The sequence below is a fragment of the Ischnura elegans genome, chromosome 5 (assembly GCF_921293095.1).
Source record: "Ischnura elegans chromosome 5, ioIscEleg1.1, whole genome shotgun sequence".
In the NCBI taxonomy this organism is placed as follows: Eukaryota; Metazoa; Arthropoda; class Insecta; order Odonata; family Coenagrionidae; genus Ischnura; species Ischnura elegans.
The window spans coordinates 105,574,531-105,594,627 of NC_060250.1; the positions used below are offsets into that span (position 1 = coordinate 105,574,531).

Consider the following 20,097-nt stretch of genomic DNA (forward strand, 5'->3'; position numbering starts at 1 on the left):
TCCAGAATTTTTCTTTTTTCGATATTTTCAACGAACGAAAAAAATTCAAATCGACTTCTCTACTTTCATTTATTATGAGTCCTTTCATTTCGTAGCACCCTGTTTACCATGCAAAATTAATTTAATACTGAATGGACTTAACTACCTACTGCAAACTGAATTGCCAGCTATTCTAATACCCTGCGCCCTGAATAATCTACAGCCTGTGTAGCCAGCAGCCTAAATACTGGAAATTTTATTTAGTCCACAGGCTGAGTAGTCTCTAGCCTGAATAGTCTGGAGTCTGCATAGTCAATTGCTTGTGTAGTCAATAGCCTGCATAGTTAATATCCTGCATAGACAAAATCCTATTTAGTCAAGAGCGTACATTGTCAACAGCCTGCATAGTCAACAGCCTGCATTGCCAACAGCCTGCACTGTCAACAGCTTGCATAGTCAATATCCTTCATCGTCAAAAGCCTGCATAGTCTATGGCCTGCGTAGTTAATAGCCTGCATAGTCTATAGACGGCATAGTCAATAGCCTCGCATTAGTCTGCAATCTGGATATTCTTGCACGTTGTTCTCCCTCCCCGCCCACCGAAACATCCCGATGGCACACTCTCTCTGGATTACCACCGGCGGATAACCCCACCCCCTCTCTTTAAATGGAGGAGGAGGCGGCAAGAGAGGGAAATGAAGAGGAGGGAGAGAGAGAGAGAGAGAAAGGGGTGAGATTGAGGGGAGGGGGTGGCAGAAGGGGGCCAGAGAGAAAGGTTGAGGGGAAGGCTCGCCTCCTCTTCACTCTCTCATGTGCAGACACACTCACACACAGACGTACACGAAGGGGGAGGGATCGATCGCGCTCCTCGCCGGTCTGTTGCTGGTCGTCGTCCCGTCGCGAGAGAGTCGTTGGGCCAGTGTTTCTCGGCCCGTGAGGGATGTCTGAGGGGCGTCGCGGGGGGAAGGCCCGCCGACACTTGGTCTGCATGACTCCTCTTCTTCTGCTCCGTCGCCTGCTTGTGCCGTCGCGGATCGTCTTAGGCGACGAGGGTGACTCAGACGGCAGGACATAGGAGGAAGTTCGAACGTTCTCTTCCCGGGTGATCGTACGTTTCCAGAGGGGTAATCAACGTCGGCCTCGACTGGAGTCAAGAACAAAGGAAGGTGAACGCGCCCGCCGGGTGTCCTCAGGAAGGCTGCGGTCGCTCCGTCGGGGCTTCCCGGGATTGGGTTTCGAGGAATGAACCCTGCCTTCCTTTATATTACTCTTGCGCTAATTTCGAACTCAAGTGAACCAACCAAGGTGATGAAAACTACAGAAGTGTTCCAACTGGTGTGAGGCTTTTAGATATCGTTGCAACACTGTTTTTGTTGTTGTCTCAAATGAACGACAGCAGAGGGATTTTGAAGTTATAAATGTTTATTCGGTGTTATGGGAACTACAGGAGTATTTCAACAGGTGTGAGGCTTAAAAATATTGTTGCAACAGTATTTTTGATGCAGCGTTAAATGAACTACAGCAGAGGTGTCTTGATGTTATAATTATTTATCCGGTGTTTATGGGATCTTCTTCAACTTTTGGATATTGCTACAGCATTACTGTTTACTTCGAGTCAGGGAAACGGAATATCGTGGCAACCAGTGAATTTTAATTGTCGTCGCGGACAGTGGGATCTATTTCCAAGTATTGTTTACCCAAATCCTGTTGGTGAAGTTGCGAAAACGTATTCACATTATCCATATTTCGTGTGAATAAGTTTTTGTTGGTGCTGTGAGTGGTCGTGAGTGCAGTCAGTGCGTTAACATCGGAGAACATATAACCCGGATTTCTCTTCTTCGGATGACACACTGCCTTTTGCTTCTCCTGGTGTGACTCCCATCTGATTATGCTCACAACACCTGGCACTTTGGTGTTTATATAGAAAAAACTAGCCTCTATTATAGTTGGAAAATAAATAAAATCTAATACTTTGGATGACACGGTGTCTTTTTCTTTTAATGGTGTGATTCTTATCTTTCTAACGCTTCGCTCAGTACAGTACTAATTCCGTGGGATATACTCGTCGTTTGTGAGCCGAAGAATAAGGAATTCTTGTAGAGGATAATTTCTTCGTTCCCGGAATGCCTCAAGTGCCCCAGACAGAGTGGAGAGTTTTCCCTTTTGGAAGCAGCCGAGTGAAATTTTCATAAGTGCCCGTCGGAGAGTGTGTTGGTTATTCACCTGTTAATCTCCCCTCTCGACCACCGGTGTATTCTTGTGTTTATCTCCAATCTGTTTCCTCCCCTCCTGGTGACCACGATTCCTCCATTTGAGAGCCTCCGTGCCGGCCAGTGCCTTTACTGCTTGTTTATTTTTGCTGTTCTGCCCCATTTCACCCCGGAGTCTACCCCTTTACTCCCATTGTCCCTTTCCGGTGCTGAGTCTCCTTGAGAAGGTTCAAGGAAGAATGAATGACACCGGAACCTGCTGCAAATACGATAAGATAACTTCCACAGCGGTACAAATGCGGGGCCCTTCCTGAGGACACCGAACCGATGACATGATAGGATTCGAACCTCGACTGCGGGCAAGGTAAGCAATGCTTAAAATTTCATTCGACCGTTTTCGGTCGGTGGGGAAACCGCGTCAGTCACAGTTCAAAAAAACCCCTTCACCCAGACGGAATAATTCCACTTATTTCAGGATGTCCACTTCTGTGATGAGCAGCATTATTTTTAAATTCCATCGCTAGAAAAAGAATTCGTTGATGAATTTCAATGTTATGTACGCCTGATGTAATTGAGCTAAAAATTAACTCTATTCTCTGTTGGGCTGTTCACCCCATCTCATTTTTCGTTCTTTTTATGGTATTACTAAGTAGCTGTTAGCATTTTTCAATTTTTATGCTAATTGTCACTGACATGTGCATTGAAAGTTGAATTCAATGAACAAGGTTGTTCAGTCATGAAAAAATAATGCTCACTTCATTAACATTCAATACAATTAAACCAATTCCAGCACGCAGTTTCCATGTTGTGACCAGAAACAGAGGGTACACGGGCTATATCCAGCTAGGCAGCCGATAGAGTTGTCTATTGATGTCCATTACTAGAAAAATTGGGATGTTGATGGATCTTGATTGTTATAGGCTCGTGATCTGGGTGAGTTAAAAAAAACTATTCGCGAAATTAATGAAAATAAATAAGTGGAAAGAATTCGCGGAGGGAAGGAGAAAGTGGATGTTGATGAATATGCGTGTGTTCACTTCCATGTGGACGCGTGTGTTTGAAATGTGTGTGGGGTGGGAGGGGAGGCAAAGCGGAGATAGGGAAAGAGAGAGTGGTTGCCGCGGGGGCGGAGGGGAGGGGACTTCTCTCTCCCCCCCTTCCCCTCTCCCTCCACTGCCTCTCTCGCCTTGTGGTCTAGTAGCCAATGGTCTTCCGCACTCATTTCACCCACTTCAAAACTAGGTCTAGAGAAATATTAAAAAAGTGCATGGTTTAATCATTCCCCGGAATCGGAACTTGATTCGAGGCATTGAAATAAACTACGCTTTGATGTTACTACATCATCATCAAGGTACCAAATGGTACAAGGAACCTTTTTGTACCTTGAAGATGATATGATGGAAGGCTCCTTGCACAATTTGTACCTTGAAGATGACGTTGTTACGTCGAAACCTAAATGAGAATAAGTGTTATAATCGTAGAAAATTGCAAGTGTTTATTTTACTATGGAAAATTTTCATTCCATCACAAATGGATCTTCGGATTTCATTAATTCGAGGTAGAACAATGAGGCCGTTTCTGTTGTCAGAAAATTTTTCTACAGTGATTTAGTAATTGAAACCCACAAGACCAATATTTCTGTTTTTAAATTTGATATAATTAAAGTTTCAATGATGGTATTTGTATATACGATTTCTATAGCCTAGCATGAATTGTAACATCCGTAGAATTCCACGAATAAGTCCTTTGAAATGAGGAAATAAATATTTTGCCAAAAATCTACGCATAAGACGTACTACGCTACGTATTCGACGTCACTAATTAAATGATCGAAATTTATTCCTCGTCAAATAAATCCCTCACTGCTCAAAATTTATTATATCATACTAACTATTGGTGCTATCGTAACGCGTTGTATATGCATCAGTAAATATTGGTCGGTTTTGCTAATTGGCTATTCATTAGCTTCTCTTTCGCCCACGCAAAATGTTGATCAATAATGAGGCCAGTATTAGCTTTAAATTTCATTAGTGAAATAAGACCTAATACAAGTTAAAAATCTAAAATAATAATGCGGAAAATCGCGATACTTCGCCATTTCTCTCAAAAACCTGCAATCACCCTATAGATCTGCAAACCACTGCGACCATCTTACTACTCCAAGAGGCTTGACTATGGACGTATCCTACTCCTTTATAATTATTATTATGCCTTCTCTCTATTGTCAAAATCCGTGGTATATGGAGAAAAATGAGGCGTATTTTTGTTTCAAATGTCAAGTTGATCGAGTTCTGAAACTCTTTGATGCCGAGGCAGCTCACGCAAGTGTACGTCGTGATCTTTGACCCCATCGTCAAGGCAACTGAATCCTTTGAACGCTAAAAACCGGAGTCATATCGCTGAGTCAACGGCGACAGAGTTTGTGCCTGGCTGCGGAGCCGCTGTGCGTTCATTTTCCCTCGAAATGTATTTCACTTGTCGGCGTGAGAGATACTCGATCGTCTCTCTAAGCTATTTTCTCCTCGAATAAGAATGCGTCTTTAGAGGGAAACCGATTGTAATTATTGATAGGTTGGATGAAATGCTAGCGGTCGTATCGGTCGCGGAGCCGATGCTGTTGCATCAGTCAAGGGTCTCCGGGAATGGGAGAGGGTGCTTTTAACGCAGTTCTCCTTTTCGTGTTTTATTTTAGACAGAGCATCATTCAACTAATCTTTTTTCATGATGCGTTATTTGTTTAAAACTTAATAAGATGCATCACTACCACTCGAACGGTCTTCTTCTGCCCTCTCTTGCGGCGAATCACTCGTTTAAAAATTTTACTACCGTGTTTAAATTTACTGAGTATATTATGTAAACACGCTTAAGTATTTATGCTTCGTGATCCTAATTCGTCCTCTAATTTTCGATAGGAAGTTGGTGTTGTACACTAAGGACCGTATACCTATAACGGAAAGAAGTGGAGTATATAAGTTGAAGTGCGAATGTTCGGCAGCCTAAACTGGGAAATCAGAACTGAAGTTTTGAGAAACTATCAAGGAAAATGAATCGTGTGCCAAAAATAAGGATCCATCGTCACTCTTAGCCAAGCATATCTTTAAGAAGGGCCACCAGAATGACTTTGAGGCAGAGGTTCTGCACGTGGAAAACAAGGGGCCGAGGATGGACGCGTTGGAGAGGATAAAAAAATTGAAAAGTGTCTGTTTTGATGAAGTGGTCATCTACGATTTTTTATGCACCTCCCAGCATCCATCTGGACCTCCCTTGAGTATACTCTCCATGGGAACCGTATTGGCATCGAGCCTGGTCTACGAATCAGTAGCTATAACAACACGCTTGTGTAACTATATGTACTAGTAAATAAACTTTTCTAGTTTTTTTGCGCGAGTATGAAATTTTAACAGTCCCGACGTTTCGGTTTCCTTCTCCTCACCTATTCTCAAGGCTACCCATCCTCAGTAGATGGGAAAACGTACAATCATATATGAACAAGTATGTGTAACTATTCAATTTCTTCTATATCAAACTTGCCTGATGATCAAGATCTTCGAAACCTAGATCGCAGAATAATTGTGCATTGAACATATGTGGAATAACAAAGTTATTATAATTACCTTTCATTATTTATGATCGTTGAAGATAATGATTGATCGTCAAGGATCATGATTGTGAATCAGCTATCATTTAAAATTATAAAATTTGGGATTGGAATGATGATTTCAAAGCTTCGTCTCAAATATTCAATTCGCTTACTCCTGGAGAACTATGCCTACGCTACCATTGTCACGTACCTACTATTCGTTCTTACTATGGCTCTAATTCGTTCATACCTAGGCTTCGCATAAAGCAAACATTCAGAAGATGCGTTTCAGAACGTAATTTACTTGCTTAAGAAATAATTCAAGGTTCATGTCTCATATGAAGGCGTTGATGAAATAAAACTTAGTATGTTGGTCATTTAAAGTTCCAAGAAAAATGAGGATGTGAGAGAAAGTTCATGCATACCTAAACTAAAAATTGTGAGCTAAAAACATCTTTTGATAAAACTCGTATGTGCTTATGAAGACTTATTTCAATGTGCTTAACTCCAGTGGTTTGTTATACCTTATGGTATTCACCCAGCGTGTAGGAGAGAAAGTTCATGTGGATTATAAAATGCTAATTAAAATCTGACATCTAAGAATAAGCTTACCATATAAATTCTGCAAAGTTTCTAAGGCGTCCAGTTTTTCTTCATTGCCGGCACCTGGACGTTTTGGTACTATCATGCGATCCTTTTTCCCGTGCAGGTGAGATTGAAAGACCACCAAGCCTTGAAAACTCTTCCAAATTTTATTCCTTGTTTTCGCACATTACTCATGTCTGTTACGTTGTAAGTAATATGTGATTCATGCAATGGGAGAATTATTTTAGAATGGGAGAGCTGAAAGCGTTCAAGATCTCCATGATAGGCTAATAATTGTCTATGGAAAAATGTATTACTAATTAGCTATATAATGATCATTGATAACTTGTGTGAAAATATTATCCTTCATTAATGAATCCATGCATCTTATTTTCCTAACAAAAATTTTCACTTTGTTATCAATTTTTATTTTTATTGCTGTATTTTAGACCGCAATATATGCTTACAGGCTATGTACAACGTAATATTTTTACCAAATATTTCATGCAGGAATAAAGAACTCCACATTGGCTATGCTATTTTTAGCATAAGGAAGTTGAGGTAATATTTTCCCTAGCGGTGATCAGATTTAAGAGACCTTAGATAAATTAATAAGCTAAAACTTTGCTGCATTGTCTGCTTTGCAATTTCAGCTGACAATCAGGACTGGAAGGTATTTGTACTTCGAATGCCAGAATAAAACAGAATATTTAAAGCAGTTCGCCAATTCCTAACCTTTGAACTACTCAAAATTGGTGATAACATTCAATTTTGGAGGTCAGACATGCATTTTTCGTGAAGGAAGATAAATATGATCTGTAAAATTAACTCAATATTTGAGTTACCCATTCAATTGACCTTAATTTTATTTAAATTCCTTTAGGAATTCTTAATGAGACAAGAAATCTCCTCTTCGTCAATCATTGCATTCCTCACGATATTCATACATTACTTCTCACAGTATTCTTTCCTCAGTAGACAATTATCTAAAAATTTCCGAAAAAATCACTCTCATATCACATTAATGAAAATTATATATATTGGCAAGGGGTGATGCAGTTTCGATTAATGTAACTTTATGTGTTTCTAACACGCCATTACTTAGATATTTTTGTTGCCTAGAACCCCATCAGTTATCAATGTCCCGCATTGATGCCCTTGGTCGCTCTTACCTGATGCAATGTATGGTGAAGGATACTGTAATGCCTTTTCGTTGCGAAGCAAGGCAACACGCTCTTTTGCAATGAACAGTAGTTGTCACCGTATTGTGGTCAATGTCAGCTGAAAGAATCACGTTGCCAGCAACGCCAAGGTGCCAAAGTAGTTATATTAGAATTTATAATAATATTTGCATTCCATTAGATGTATTTTGGTTTAAACTTATTTTTTACTAAGTAATAGTGTGATACCGAGGGAAATTCATTTGGCGGGCATCCCGATACTGCATGTGGCCGCAAAAATTTGAATGAACGTTGATCAACGTTTTCTTGCTCTTATGAAATCCTTGGCAGCGGTGCATGGCTATAAAGGCACGATCGGACGTTTTTAGGGTCACTTTAACACCTTTACCATGTAGCAGGTGGAGAAAATACCGTAAATGGAAATGGTTTAAATGAATAAATTGAGTTTCACTCACAAAAAACACCGTCAGGTGCCAAATTTCGAAATATTTCCATTATAAACTGTTACTATTTGACTTAGTTCCATTAAGTAACGTCAAAAGAGCTTGAAATAGCAACGATTAAGGCGTAAGATAAAAGGAAATTATAGTGTATCGTAGATAGGAGTAACTCCGAAGAAGAAAGCATAAATTAAATTGGAACAAATTTCCGACTCAAGATGGAGCCCCTTATCAGAAAGACATATAACTCATCGATATAATTTGCATGTTATCGTTTGCTGAATGTGACTCGAAAAGGAAAATGGTAAGATGTTATCCATAATAATTCTTATAAACGTGCGGTATTATTTGACCTTTATTCCTGACCATGCTCTGTATTCTGTCCTCTTCATAAGCACTTTTGATGAGTGATTCCTCCATTGGTCAATGAAATGCTCTAATTCTGTCTCGCTTTAGTCCCGTTAGCTATATATCCTTGACTGTGACATTATTCATTATATAAATGACGCTTTACTTCTTAACTCATTCCACTTTTATGCTAGCCTTTTTTCATAGCCTGTGCTTTCACATTCCAAGTGTTTGTTTGACCTGTTCACGTGGGTAGTTGATTCATTCACTCATTATATGTGGTGAATAGTTGATTCAATCAACTATCAATCACACGTATGTACCTGTCCCGAAATATCCTGGCCAAGACCCATATATTTTCTGTAAGAAATTTTTTGAACCATTCACAATCAGGTAAGCTGTAAGAATATTGAGAAAGAATAATTTTTTTTTTGTTTCGCACAATACATATTCTTATGCCACATTGCTCAAGGCACCCATTATTCTCCGCAGTGCAAATGCTTCCTTCGCCAATTCGGGGCGCGAGCCGGTGGCAGTTTGCAAAATTGGATCGAGTGAAAGTTTTATGGTGTTGGGCACGTGGGATGAGACGCTTTTCGATCGTTGAGAGGATTTACCTTCTTGCCACCGTTTGACCCGAGCAGCCAACCGATTCGGTGCATTTTGAGAAGGGGCAAGCTCGCGAATATTCTATCCTCTAACCTAGGCGTGGGTTATGAATATAAATAATGGGTAAAATATCGCGATATTTATATATTTTTCAGAGAATCCAGTGCTGAGTCTAGATCATTGGCGAGAGATGTCTGTCCGATAACAATCATGATAGTAATAACAATAACCCGATAGTAATAGTCCGAATGGCCCGATAAAAATTATTGTTACTAAGTCACCGTATGATGCAGGGCTAGAAGACGGGTACATATTGGAACAGTTCAATGGGCGGCAATAGGCGTTAGATTATGGGGCAACTAAGCCCTAGTGCAATGCATCATATAATGTTGTATTTGAGATGTACAGTAAAAAAGTCATTATTGATAAAAATTAGAGAACTGTTTTTTATAACACACAGAAAAAAATAGTAGAATATTTGAATTTAAGCGTATAAAATTGAATTTACATTTTAATACTGATTTCTTGAAATAGAACTGGCATTGCGACGTACTTTATTCCATAATCATGCTATACCAGTATGAAATGGAGAGATTTTATTTGAGAAATCAATCTTTTTTTCAAAAATATGAGTAAACATAAATTAATGTTGGATGTGATAATTACGAGTTGACGATATTTATAGGTACAATGCTGTGAATGATAAACTTAGTTAAGGATCTTAAAGTCTGAAAGCGCTAAACTTTGCTTCAGGAGAGGTTTTCTGAAAATGTGCAAAAAAATATTTCATTTATCAACGGAACTATGCTCTCATTCTGGCTCAAGAGCCGGCAGTTTAATGAGGCGGACAGGAAAGAGTGGCACTCCACTGAGAAAATTATGTCAGGCTGTCATTAGTGAGAAGTCACCGCACAGCATTAGAATCCATTTCTATGCGACCGAATGCTTTTTATTCACTGACTCGCGAGCATTTCCTGCTCTAGATTGGGTGGGAGAATACTGTACAGACTTTTGCGGAGAAAAGTACGAACGGCTCCCACTGGGGGTCAGTTAATGACCACCTTCGCGATCAGTTGCATTGAGAAGCGGCCGTCAAAGGAGCCCAAGGGGTCAATTTGTCCGGAGATTGATAATTACACCCTCAGTTTCCTTCGCGCCAGGTCCATTGGCAGTCTGATCTCTTGGCATATGCCTGCGGTCCGATAATTGCTGACCGAGCACGCGCATAACCAGAACACTTGCAGACGATGGATCCTTACGCCGATCACAATTCGCTGGGAACAGTTTTACTTCCTGGAAGAGGGAAGGAAAGCTTACGGTTGGCGGTGGAACAGCAGGCTTCTCGAGAGGGTTGGCAAGACGCGTTAGCCTTTAGTAGCGTTACCTAGAATATTTTTCCACCCGCAAACTGAAAATGTTATGGCGCTAATATGTGTTCGTAAAACGTAATCCTAATCCGAAGATAGAATGGAGGAATTTAATTCTACCGTTCAAAATTAAGGCGCAAGGATTACCCGAGTTAATCAGCAATGATGGCTGGCGGTTGATTATAGGCTAATAATTCGGAGTCCTAATAGAATGAAGGACATACGGGGTAAATAAAAATTTCATAGTCCCAGGAAATGATCAAGTTTCTTATACTAAAAAAATAGAAATATTAGAGAGAGAGAGAGAAGTTGTTGACAAGAATATTGTATGGGGTTTATGATGAGTAATTGTGAGGTAGACTTTAGAATATGAAATAAAATGGAGAATTCGTAATAAAACAGGAATTTGAACGAGAAAGCGAGGATAAGGAGAGGAATCTTATGCCCAAACTAGGGTGGGGGAAAAGGTTGAGAATGAAAGCTGATCTAATTAGAAGAGAAACAATTTGATGAAATAACACATCCGTTGTTCAGGGAGCGTTTTGTTATTCGATGTCCATTTCACAACTTTACTTTGTTCCATTGGTCTATTTTGATTTTTTAACCCTTGTATATGCTTGAAAAACACACAGGAGGTGGTTTATGAATGCGCATTGATTGATTGTCTGTCCCCTCATGTATTATGGCGAAAATATCTGACCGTTAAATGTCACCAAATTCTGAAAAAAGTATGAATGAATTTAATTTTACGGTATTAAAAGGAGCAAGGATTTACCGAGTTAATCAGCAATGTTAATTGGTGGTTAATGATAGGGTAATAATCTTTTTAGAATGATCGAAATACGATTTAAAAACATTTCACTGTCCCGGAAATGATCACGTTTCTCATAATTTTTAAAAAATCATTAATATCAGAAAGAGAGAAATTGTTGACAAGAAAATTATAGAGGGTGTTTGATTTTGAGAATAGGTCTTAGGCAGAGTTGTGGGTATGATAGAAAGTGGGGAACGCGTAATGAACACAGGAAAATTAACGAGAAATCATTGGATTTGGAGAATAAGGAGATGACTCTTATTACCAAACTACGGAGGAGGAAATAGTTAACAATGAAAACATATCTGATAAGAGGAGACAATTGGATAAACACAATTCATTTATCCCTCGTTCAGGAAGCGAATAATATTTAATATCCATTAAAAATCTTAAATCTACACCTTTAACCTGGTAGCATTAGTCTATTTAGATTTTTGAGCTCTTGAATATGGTTAAAATATGTGGGTTATGAATGCGTCGTGCTTGATCGCAATTCTTCTTTTCTCGCAATGTTTGAAATTGCTAAATTATCGCTTCAAAATTTCAGAGAAATTTGTAATATCGATTCAGCACTAAATTTTGCCTACTTTAATTAATATTTTATTTTTAGCTCTATTATGAAATCACTCCCTGAAAAACTCTTACCTTTTGATACTTTCGAGCGAATTCTTCATCTCATTTATTTGCGTAGCCAAACTATTTGCAAACTAGCAAAATATGTAAAAATACAGATTCCACTTTATTTTTGGCCAAAAGATAGGAGTCACTAGGCGAAAAACTGCATTAATGAAGAGAAGTATGCACTATATAAATCCCACCAGCCGTGAATATGACGCAGCTATTCCTTAAAATGTATAGCCGCCGGCTCGGCTAGATATTGCGTCAACAGTCTAACGTGCATGCAAGTAAATTAGAGGATTAACCAAGGCATGCATCTACGCGCAGACATAATAAATGTTACCGTCACTGAAATGCGTAGTCGTGTAAACACGTACAATATATTTCCCTCGATCATTTACCTGAAAGGATGAGTATCAACGAAATAATGACTCAGCAGGCAAAACCGGTTATTATTACGAGGATTTAACTCACTGTTTGTGAGACTTACAAAATTACGGGAGTATTTTCCTTCAATATTATACGATACATTTCACTCCATAAGTGGGCATTTAAAACATATACGAATTTTGGGAGAGCCGCGACTACTATGATCGAAGTCATCGAAAATTGAACATATGGAAAAAACACACCTCGAAAATGTTACGCTGTAATGCAGCCATGCAGACAAAATAAATCACAATGTAGAAAAATCAAAGTTTTTATTCCCTCAACTCCAACAATATAAAATATGCGGAATAACGAAGTTATTATTGTTAGCTTTCATAATTACTTATGCTCGATAGCGAACATGATTTGTTAATTAGCTATCATTTAATAGCATAAAAATTCGAAGAAAAAATTCGAATGATGCGTCTGAAGCTTCGTCTGAGAAATTCAATTCGCCTACTCCTGGAGAACTATGCCTATGCTACCATTGTCACGTACCTACAATTCACTCTTACAAAGGCTCCAATTTTTCCCGTTCACATGCAGCGCACATTCAGGAGATGTGTTTTAAAACTTGATTTTCTTGCCTAGGATATAATTCAAGTTTTATGTCTTATATGTGGGCGTTGTTAAAATATAACTAAGTATGCTGAATATAAGGATTAGAACTCTACGACCATAGGTAGAAATTGTAAGATGGAGTGGAAAGAAGTTAAGTGTAAGTTCAACCTTGTGTGCAGACACAAAGAAGGCCTCGTGCAAATGAAATGGAATTTCTGACCTGGGACGTAATAGAGAACTACATCGATTTTTACTCTTTAATTTAAGTATTATCATTCGCTTTCTTATTCGTAGAGTAATTTATAACCTTTGATCTGCGGTAGGTTATCCTATTTTTTACCAATTGTATTTTTTTACTGATGCATTCTCTACTCTGGGAGACATTTAGGTAGATATTACCATCCAATCCCCGATCTTTAGCGAAATCTGATTTCCTCTATTCTTATTTCACCCACTTCAACTCCTCCTTTTCCTTTCCTAATTACCTCAGCTGATCAGAAAGATAGTGTACAAGTCTTTATGACAGAAATTAACTGTATAAAAGTCATTAAATGCAGCACTTAATACCTTTATTTAATTAAAGACTGAATTTTCTTGATCCGTCTAAGTTTATTTCTTTTTTATAGAATTTTGGTCGACTATTGCTAAATATTCTTCCAGTCTAAGGCCAAATTTCCGTCAATTTCCATTTTGTCATAGGTGAATTGAAATCTATGGATAGATAAACATTTTTAAGCAACAAAAGAATTTATAATACCGCCGTGAAAAAAAATAGTGAACCGTATTCCTAAAGTTTTTCACATCAAAAATTGCCAATATAACGTTGGATTTAACACAAAAGAAAGGTTGGATATAAAAAAAATCGAACGCAAACACAGGAAACGGAAACCATTGTTTATTAAGCTCGTCTGAAAAGTTTCTTATTTATTTTTATAGCGTTTCTCTATTATAACGGAACAGCAGCGTTTATGTCGTTTAGTCAATGAAAGCGATAAAAATTACAGGTGATAGGCCGCATAAAAGAAAAATTGTTAAGTATCGACCAAAACTACAAACAAAAACTTTATTAGGCACAAATGAGGTGTTTTTCATATTGATTTTGATAGTGTTTTTCTATTTGATGAAACGTTTGCATCATATCTCTCCAGAGACAGCTATGATCCATCCCAATATTGAATCGAATGTCTCGTTCCCTGCAAGACAGCGATAAACATGCCAAGTGGATGGACCATTTCTAATACAGTATGATCTCGGCGCACGTAGCAAATGGCCAGTGTCATTCTCCGCCGAGTGAGGCGATTCGCCCAGAGGCGAGAATCCGAGGCGCACACGCTCCCCACGGCGCGAGTCGCTTTCTTCCTCGGCCCGTCCATACCTCAAGGCAGATGACTGAACTCCATAAAATGAGCCGCAGAATGCTCACCCCTCGCTCGCATAAGGGAAAGTGAACGACGGAGAGGAATGAATATCGGCCCTCGCGGGTAGGAAACGGCTTCCATCCCTCCACGCACAACCAACAACCCCCTCTACCTCTTTCACTCCCCAGTATTTCCCCTTTATTTTCTTTTGGGCCCCGCGGATAATGATCGCGCAGGAATTCTTTGCAAGGCTTTCTGAGAGAGATAGAGGGGGGGGGGGGGACAAGCGGCCGGCGTAGCGGTCTTGGCACCGTAACCCAAGACCCGTGGCGTTGTCGTCGGCGACTTTAAGTGCCGCAATACCGCTGCATCATGAAAAGATACCGGCCGTGTGCTGAAGAGAGCGCCCAGCTCCAATCCCTCCCTCCAACTGCCCACTCTCCTTACCCCCTACTCCTATTCCCCCCCTCCTACTCACCTGAGGTTTGCGTACTCTATCGTGGAAAATGGCTCCTATCATATCACGCGCACTATTTTTGCATGTGCTCGGCAAGATTATTGTATTGGTTCAATTAGAACACAGTTTAATATCTTATACATAAGAATAATGGACTGAATCAAAGTAGTGGCAGCTCAGATCTGTCATTTATTCGCACTGTATACGTCTTATGTTTGTTTTAAATTTAATGGATGCCTCTAGCAGTGGCGCAGCGAGAGGGGTTTTTGGGGGATAAACCCCCCCCCCCCCCACGGAGCTCAGAGAAACTTTTAAGTTTAATCCATTTTTCTTCATTTGATTAATATAGAAGAGTGTGAGGATTAATAAAATATCCCTCAGAAAGCCATAAAACTCACCATTTTGAACCATATATCTTAAAACATTTCTGAGGGAGGGCCCCCGCACCTCCCGCTTATCCTGGCGATTATACCACACCCCAGGTCTAGTTGCGCCTAAAACCCCATCTTAATTCCTAGCTGCGCCCCTGGCCTCTAGGGTAAGGATCCTGGTACCACCGAAGTCAGGTGGAAATTTTTTCATTGGGTACAGGACGTTGTTAAAAAATGCATCGTTATTAACGTAAATAAAATTTTTATATGTTTTAAATATCATCTTAAAGATCATTATCTTTTGAAAATCATGCAATGTAATTAATGCGATCAGAATTGTCACTCTTCAGGTCGAAATGATACTGTTGAGCACATCGTGGAACTTGGCAGACTTAAGAGCAATTGCACTATAAAACGGTTGCCGCACCAATGGTTGTTTGAAGGGATTCTCTAAATTGAGATTTCACCATTCAATTACGAATAATATTTTTTAGTTATTTACTCAAGAGTTATCTGCTGTTTTAAAAGAAATAGAACGTTCGGCTAAAAATTCTCTGAAAATTTTTTTTGGGTTCGAAATTAATGCATGATACATACCTAGTCAATACAAACAGCGGTCACAACGTAACGTCTTTTATCCGGATGTTCTGCTTTTTAAAAATGCTATCACTTCAAATAAAAAATTCTTTGATCATGGAGTAAGAGGATAAATGACTTATCTATGTTGAATACAAGGTGTACGCACTACACCCTGCATTAAAAGAAATAGCGATGAAATCGCCATCTCCTTTAATTGGAATTAAGGTTCAGCTGTTGAGATGTAATTTGACCTGGTAGTTCCATCTTTTTTGGTGAACTTTTCATCCTAGACAAACTTCTCCATAGAAAATTTTTGTGACGTCAACGAAGATTAGGTAGATAAATGTCACTAGCAGAGAAAAATAAATATTTTATTTCTTAAATCTGGAAATATGCTCACGTCTACTCTCACTGGAGTAATATATATAATTATATAAAAATAAATTAAAATGATGCAATCGAAATGTTATATCACTCTTACTTTCTCTCTAATAGCGGCATATTTATTGGATTGGTGAGGTATTAACTCTTGGGGAGGAAAATTCTTTGATCAAATTTAAGAACGCAATTTTAAGAAATTCTGAGAAAAATTGCCGCTCATAAAAAACCCTCCCCATTTTTTTACATCATCATTTCGCGGAACGGCTTTTTTGTTTTCTTCTGTCATTCAAGTCCCCCTCGGTAGCTGCGTGATATCAGCCACGAGGGAAATTTGATTGATCGTTCTAAGTGACAGCGAATCCGACCTTGCTCCCCTGGAGGGCAAAAGATTGGCCCAGTTCGTCAGAGGGAAAAGTAGCGAAAATGAAAACTGATCGTCCACCAAAACTTTTCCTCTTGTGGTCACAATCAATTTGAGCGCTGGAATCCGGTAGGCAGTCATTGTCGAAAAATTTGGCAAACAGCAGTGATCAGGAAATGGAAAATGATTGGATAGAGTTTATTATATCTATCTAATCTAAAGAGAACGTGTCACTCTCATTTGACGCGTCTATTTTCGTACGTTGTGGGTTTAAAATGTAAGATGCTATGCAAATTTTCTGGGGAATCGACCCATGTGCCTGTATTTTCCATTTTGAAAATATTATCACGGAACTATCTCAGATTTAAAATTTATGTATGAGAGGTGCTAGCAATTGTCTATCCTACTTATACTTTAAATTTCTATATGATAGTTCAATTTTTAATCGAGTATTGCGTCACGCTAAAACAGAAAATACGCCATGTGAGCGGGAGTTATGAATCCATAAAATGATTTTGAGTATTCTTTGAATTTCTATTTTCTGTTTCATCATGTCATTCTCAGCTTCCTAAGGAATTTATACAGAGACATGAACGTTGCTGGCGTGTGGGCGAAAGCTGTAGCTTGTATTGATTCTACATAAATTACAAACACGGCAAACGTTATTATTATTATTATTATTATTATGAAAAATAGTAAAAATTAGTATATCATAATAATAATAATAGTCTTAAAATTAAGAGCTATTGAAATTTTCATGCCTCTTGTTTGTCGAAAATCTTAAATTCAATAAGAATAAGATTTATTTTCGAATAGTAGCGTTCATCTTAAATTCGAACAATGCTGATAATGTATTCAGGCGTCTTTCCGTGTCACAGAGAGATTGGAAGACGAGGAGGGATAGCCTGCGTTTGAGAATTTTATTTTTCTGTCTTTACAAAGGCGCAGAATCACTCTTTTCTCTCCTTACTTTGACGCCATTGCCTCAAATACTGGCCAGAATACACAAAGGAAAAGATTTCCTCCTCTAAGTCTGGACAGGACATACTCGCTGAGCACCGAAGTAGCATATATGTAAGCACCAAACACAAATGAATGGAGGAAGTGCGTGCGTTGAGACGTTCTGGATGCTCTTCATGGAAAGTCAGTCGGCACGATTGAAATGGGGGATTCAGTTTATCAATTCTAAGACTGCAAAACTATGTATGCTTGTATCACAGAAAGGGAAGAGCAATCGCAAAAATACCCTTGAATCTCCTCATAGAGGAATATTTGACTCACTGAAAAACAGCAATCATTAGTAAATTGAATCTTAAAAAATAAGATCTATTGAAACTTTCTTACGTCTATTTCTTCGAAAGCCTTAAATTTAATAAGATTAATATATATTTTAGATTAATCATGCTCATCGCGTTCTTTCAGACAATGCTACCGATGGAATCAGTCAAACAGCTTCTTGGAAAATACATTTTCCATTGTATAATAACAAAAATAGCGGAGGACGCCGTAAGAACGACTGGGATCAAAATTTATAAAGTTTCATATTCGACCTTTTGTTGAAGGTGGAACTGGCAGCAAAACCGACGCATTTAAGCAAGCTGTGAATACTGTGAACACTTGAAAAACTAGCGTAAATTTATACCGCATAAGCTTTCGCCAGGTATCTGGCTGGTCTTCTCCCGCAAAGGAGGAAGTGCGTGCTTTGAGACGTTCTGGATGATCTTCATTGAAAGTCAGTCGGCACGATTGAAATTCTGTGCAGAGAAGAGAGGGAGCAAAAGTGGCTTATATGAGCGGCGGCTATGGGAATAGCGGAAGAAAGGATCCAGAATAGCAATCCTCTTCTATGGCAGAGCTCTCTGTTCAGCCCCAAACAATGGGCAGATTCCTCCCCTCCATTACGCATGCAAATACGAGACCTGGTTGCCTGCCAACGTTTCATCCTCCGCGCTACATTTGCGTGGCGCTTTTCGGCGAAGAGTTTCTTGTGAGTCGGGAGTAGAAGCGCCATCATGGTGGCGGCGGCGTGCTGAACGTGTGAATGACACTTAAGTATGTTTCCATACCGTGTAAGCATGAGCATGACGCATAATGTTTTCTAATGACAGTTTTCTCCGACAAGTCTCTTTCATTTTCCATGTCGTCGAGCCGGTCGCGGTAGGTCACAACGTGCGACGATCTTCCTCTTTGCTGAAAGCAGGTTCCATTCGGGGAAGCGAAATAGATGCCATTTTTACGAAATTTTCTAAATTATACTCCCTTTAATATAATTTTAATAGTACATCCACCATTTACTAATATATGAGGGGGTGAGAAGCCAATGAGTACAAGTGATTTTTTTTCTAAACAGAGTTAGGTACAGTTAATTGTTAAAAGAAATATACAAAAACTTGGTTGCCAATGCATACGAGTGAGTCACTGTTCTGTACTGACATCGAGTAGAACATAAAATGCACTACTAAATATCTAATTGATCTCCTTTGCTTTCCTTACCTGATTTCTGTACCTAACTCTGTTCTCACCCACCCATATGATATTATATATTTTTGGAGATTGTATTTTCAAACTTAGATTTTGAAAGTATCATTTAAAAATAAAAAAATAACCACTGACTGTATTGATGATTCTTGCGTATGCATATGTAAATCGCTATCAGAATTTAAATAGTGAATTGACGAATAACTGATACAAGGCACGTCGTAACGATGGAGTGATGATAAACATGTGTTACGGTAAATTACATATTCAAGCAAAAATGTGTGTTTTTCCTAATATGGCTGTCTATTTCTCCCTAACAACAAATGAAACACCTACCTGTTTGCCACACAAACTGATATATTCCCGATGAAAATTAATTTGAAACTACTAACAAAATAATAAATATTAAATCATTAGGTATTTCATGGCAAAATTCATTAAATGTACCTCAAAAATTACCAATTGGCACCTTATCGTATTATTTTATGAATTTCTAGCAAAACAGCAGTATAACTGAAGTCAAAATATTGACATTGAATGAAAATACCACAGTTTTCCGCTCAGAGTGCTGAAAAAGGCCTATTAATTAAATTATATGCATACTGTGAAGCCAATATAAACATTTTATTATGGAAGTATTTAAATTATACTTTTATTTATTTTAGTAAAGTTTAGAGAATCTTTTTGAATAGTGCCATCACGACGCATTGCGACGGAACCCCTATAAATAATAAATACTATTATACAAATGCTATTATTTTTATTCTAAATGGGTGACCATCTTGCCCCTCTGAGGTACCTGCGTAGATAATTGAGATCATCTTTACTCCACGGATAATGTGGGTGGGGAAATACGGCTGACAATGACGGGGAAGGTTTTACATTACACGAGGGAAGACATGAAAGGAATTGCGCCAGGATAAGACTTTCACTTCTCAGAGCTTTCTCCTAGAAATTCCGGCCTCGGATTTTACCTAGATCAGCCTAATACACCTTGCACTACCAGCCATCCCAGCTGGTTAGAAGCGAGGCAAGGCTTAATTGTCATGATGGGAGAACGCATGCTGTAGGGCTCGCGGTACCGCTGAAATTCAAAACACCCCCGTAATTTCAAAATACTTTGAATACAATAGAACTCGCACGAGGACGATAGATAGAGGGGTAAAGGAGGAAAACCGCTAGCAGGAGCCCAATTACAGGGTAGACGGAGATCTTTGAAGTGGTTTCTCCCATCCTGCCGCGAAGTTGATGATCGAAACTTTTCGGAATGCCATAGAGTTTGGTATTCTAAGCATCTTCGCTTCAGTTGGCTCCAGGTCAAACGGTGGGGTAACCTCCAATGACCAAAGATTGGAGTCGTGCATATTCTTAGACATGGCCGTAAGCTACTT

General features: G+C 39.0%; 1 protein-coding gene across 1 annotated transcript in view; it reads left to right on the top strand.

Annotated features, from left to right (window-relative positions):
• The first annotated feature begins 822 nt into the window (after positions 1–822).
• The window catches only part of LOC124159383 (dual oxidase maturation factor 1-like), a 324,286-nt gene continuing 305,011 nt past the window's right edge, over positions 823–20,097 (top strand). Inside the window, exon 1 of the mRNA XM_046535158.1 lies at positions 823–2,553. The gene's annotated coding sequence lies outside the window, so the exon portion shown is untranslated. The remainder of the gene's footprint in view (positions 2,554–20,097) is intronic.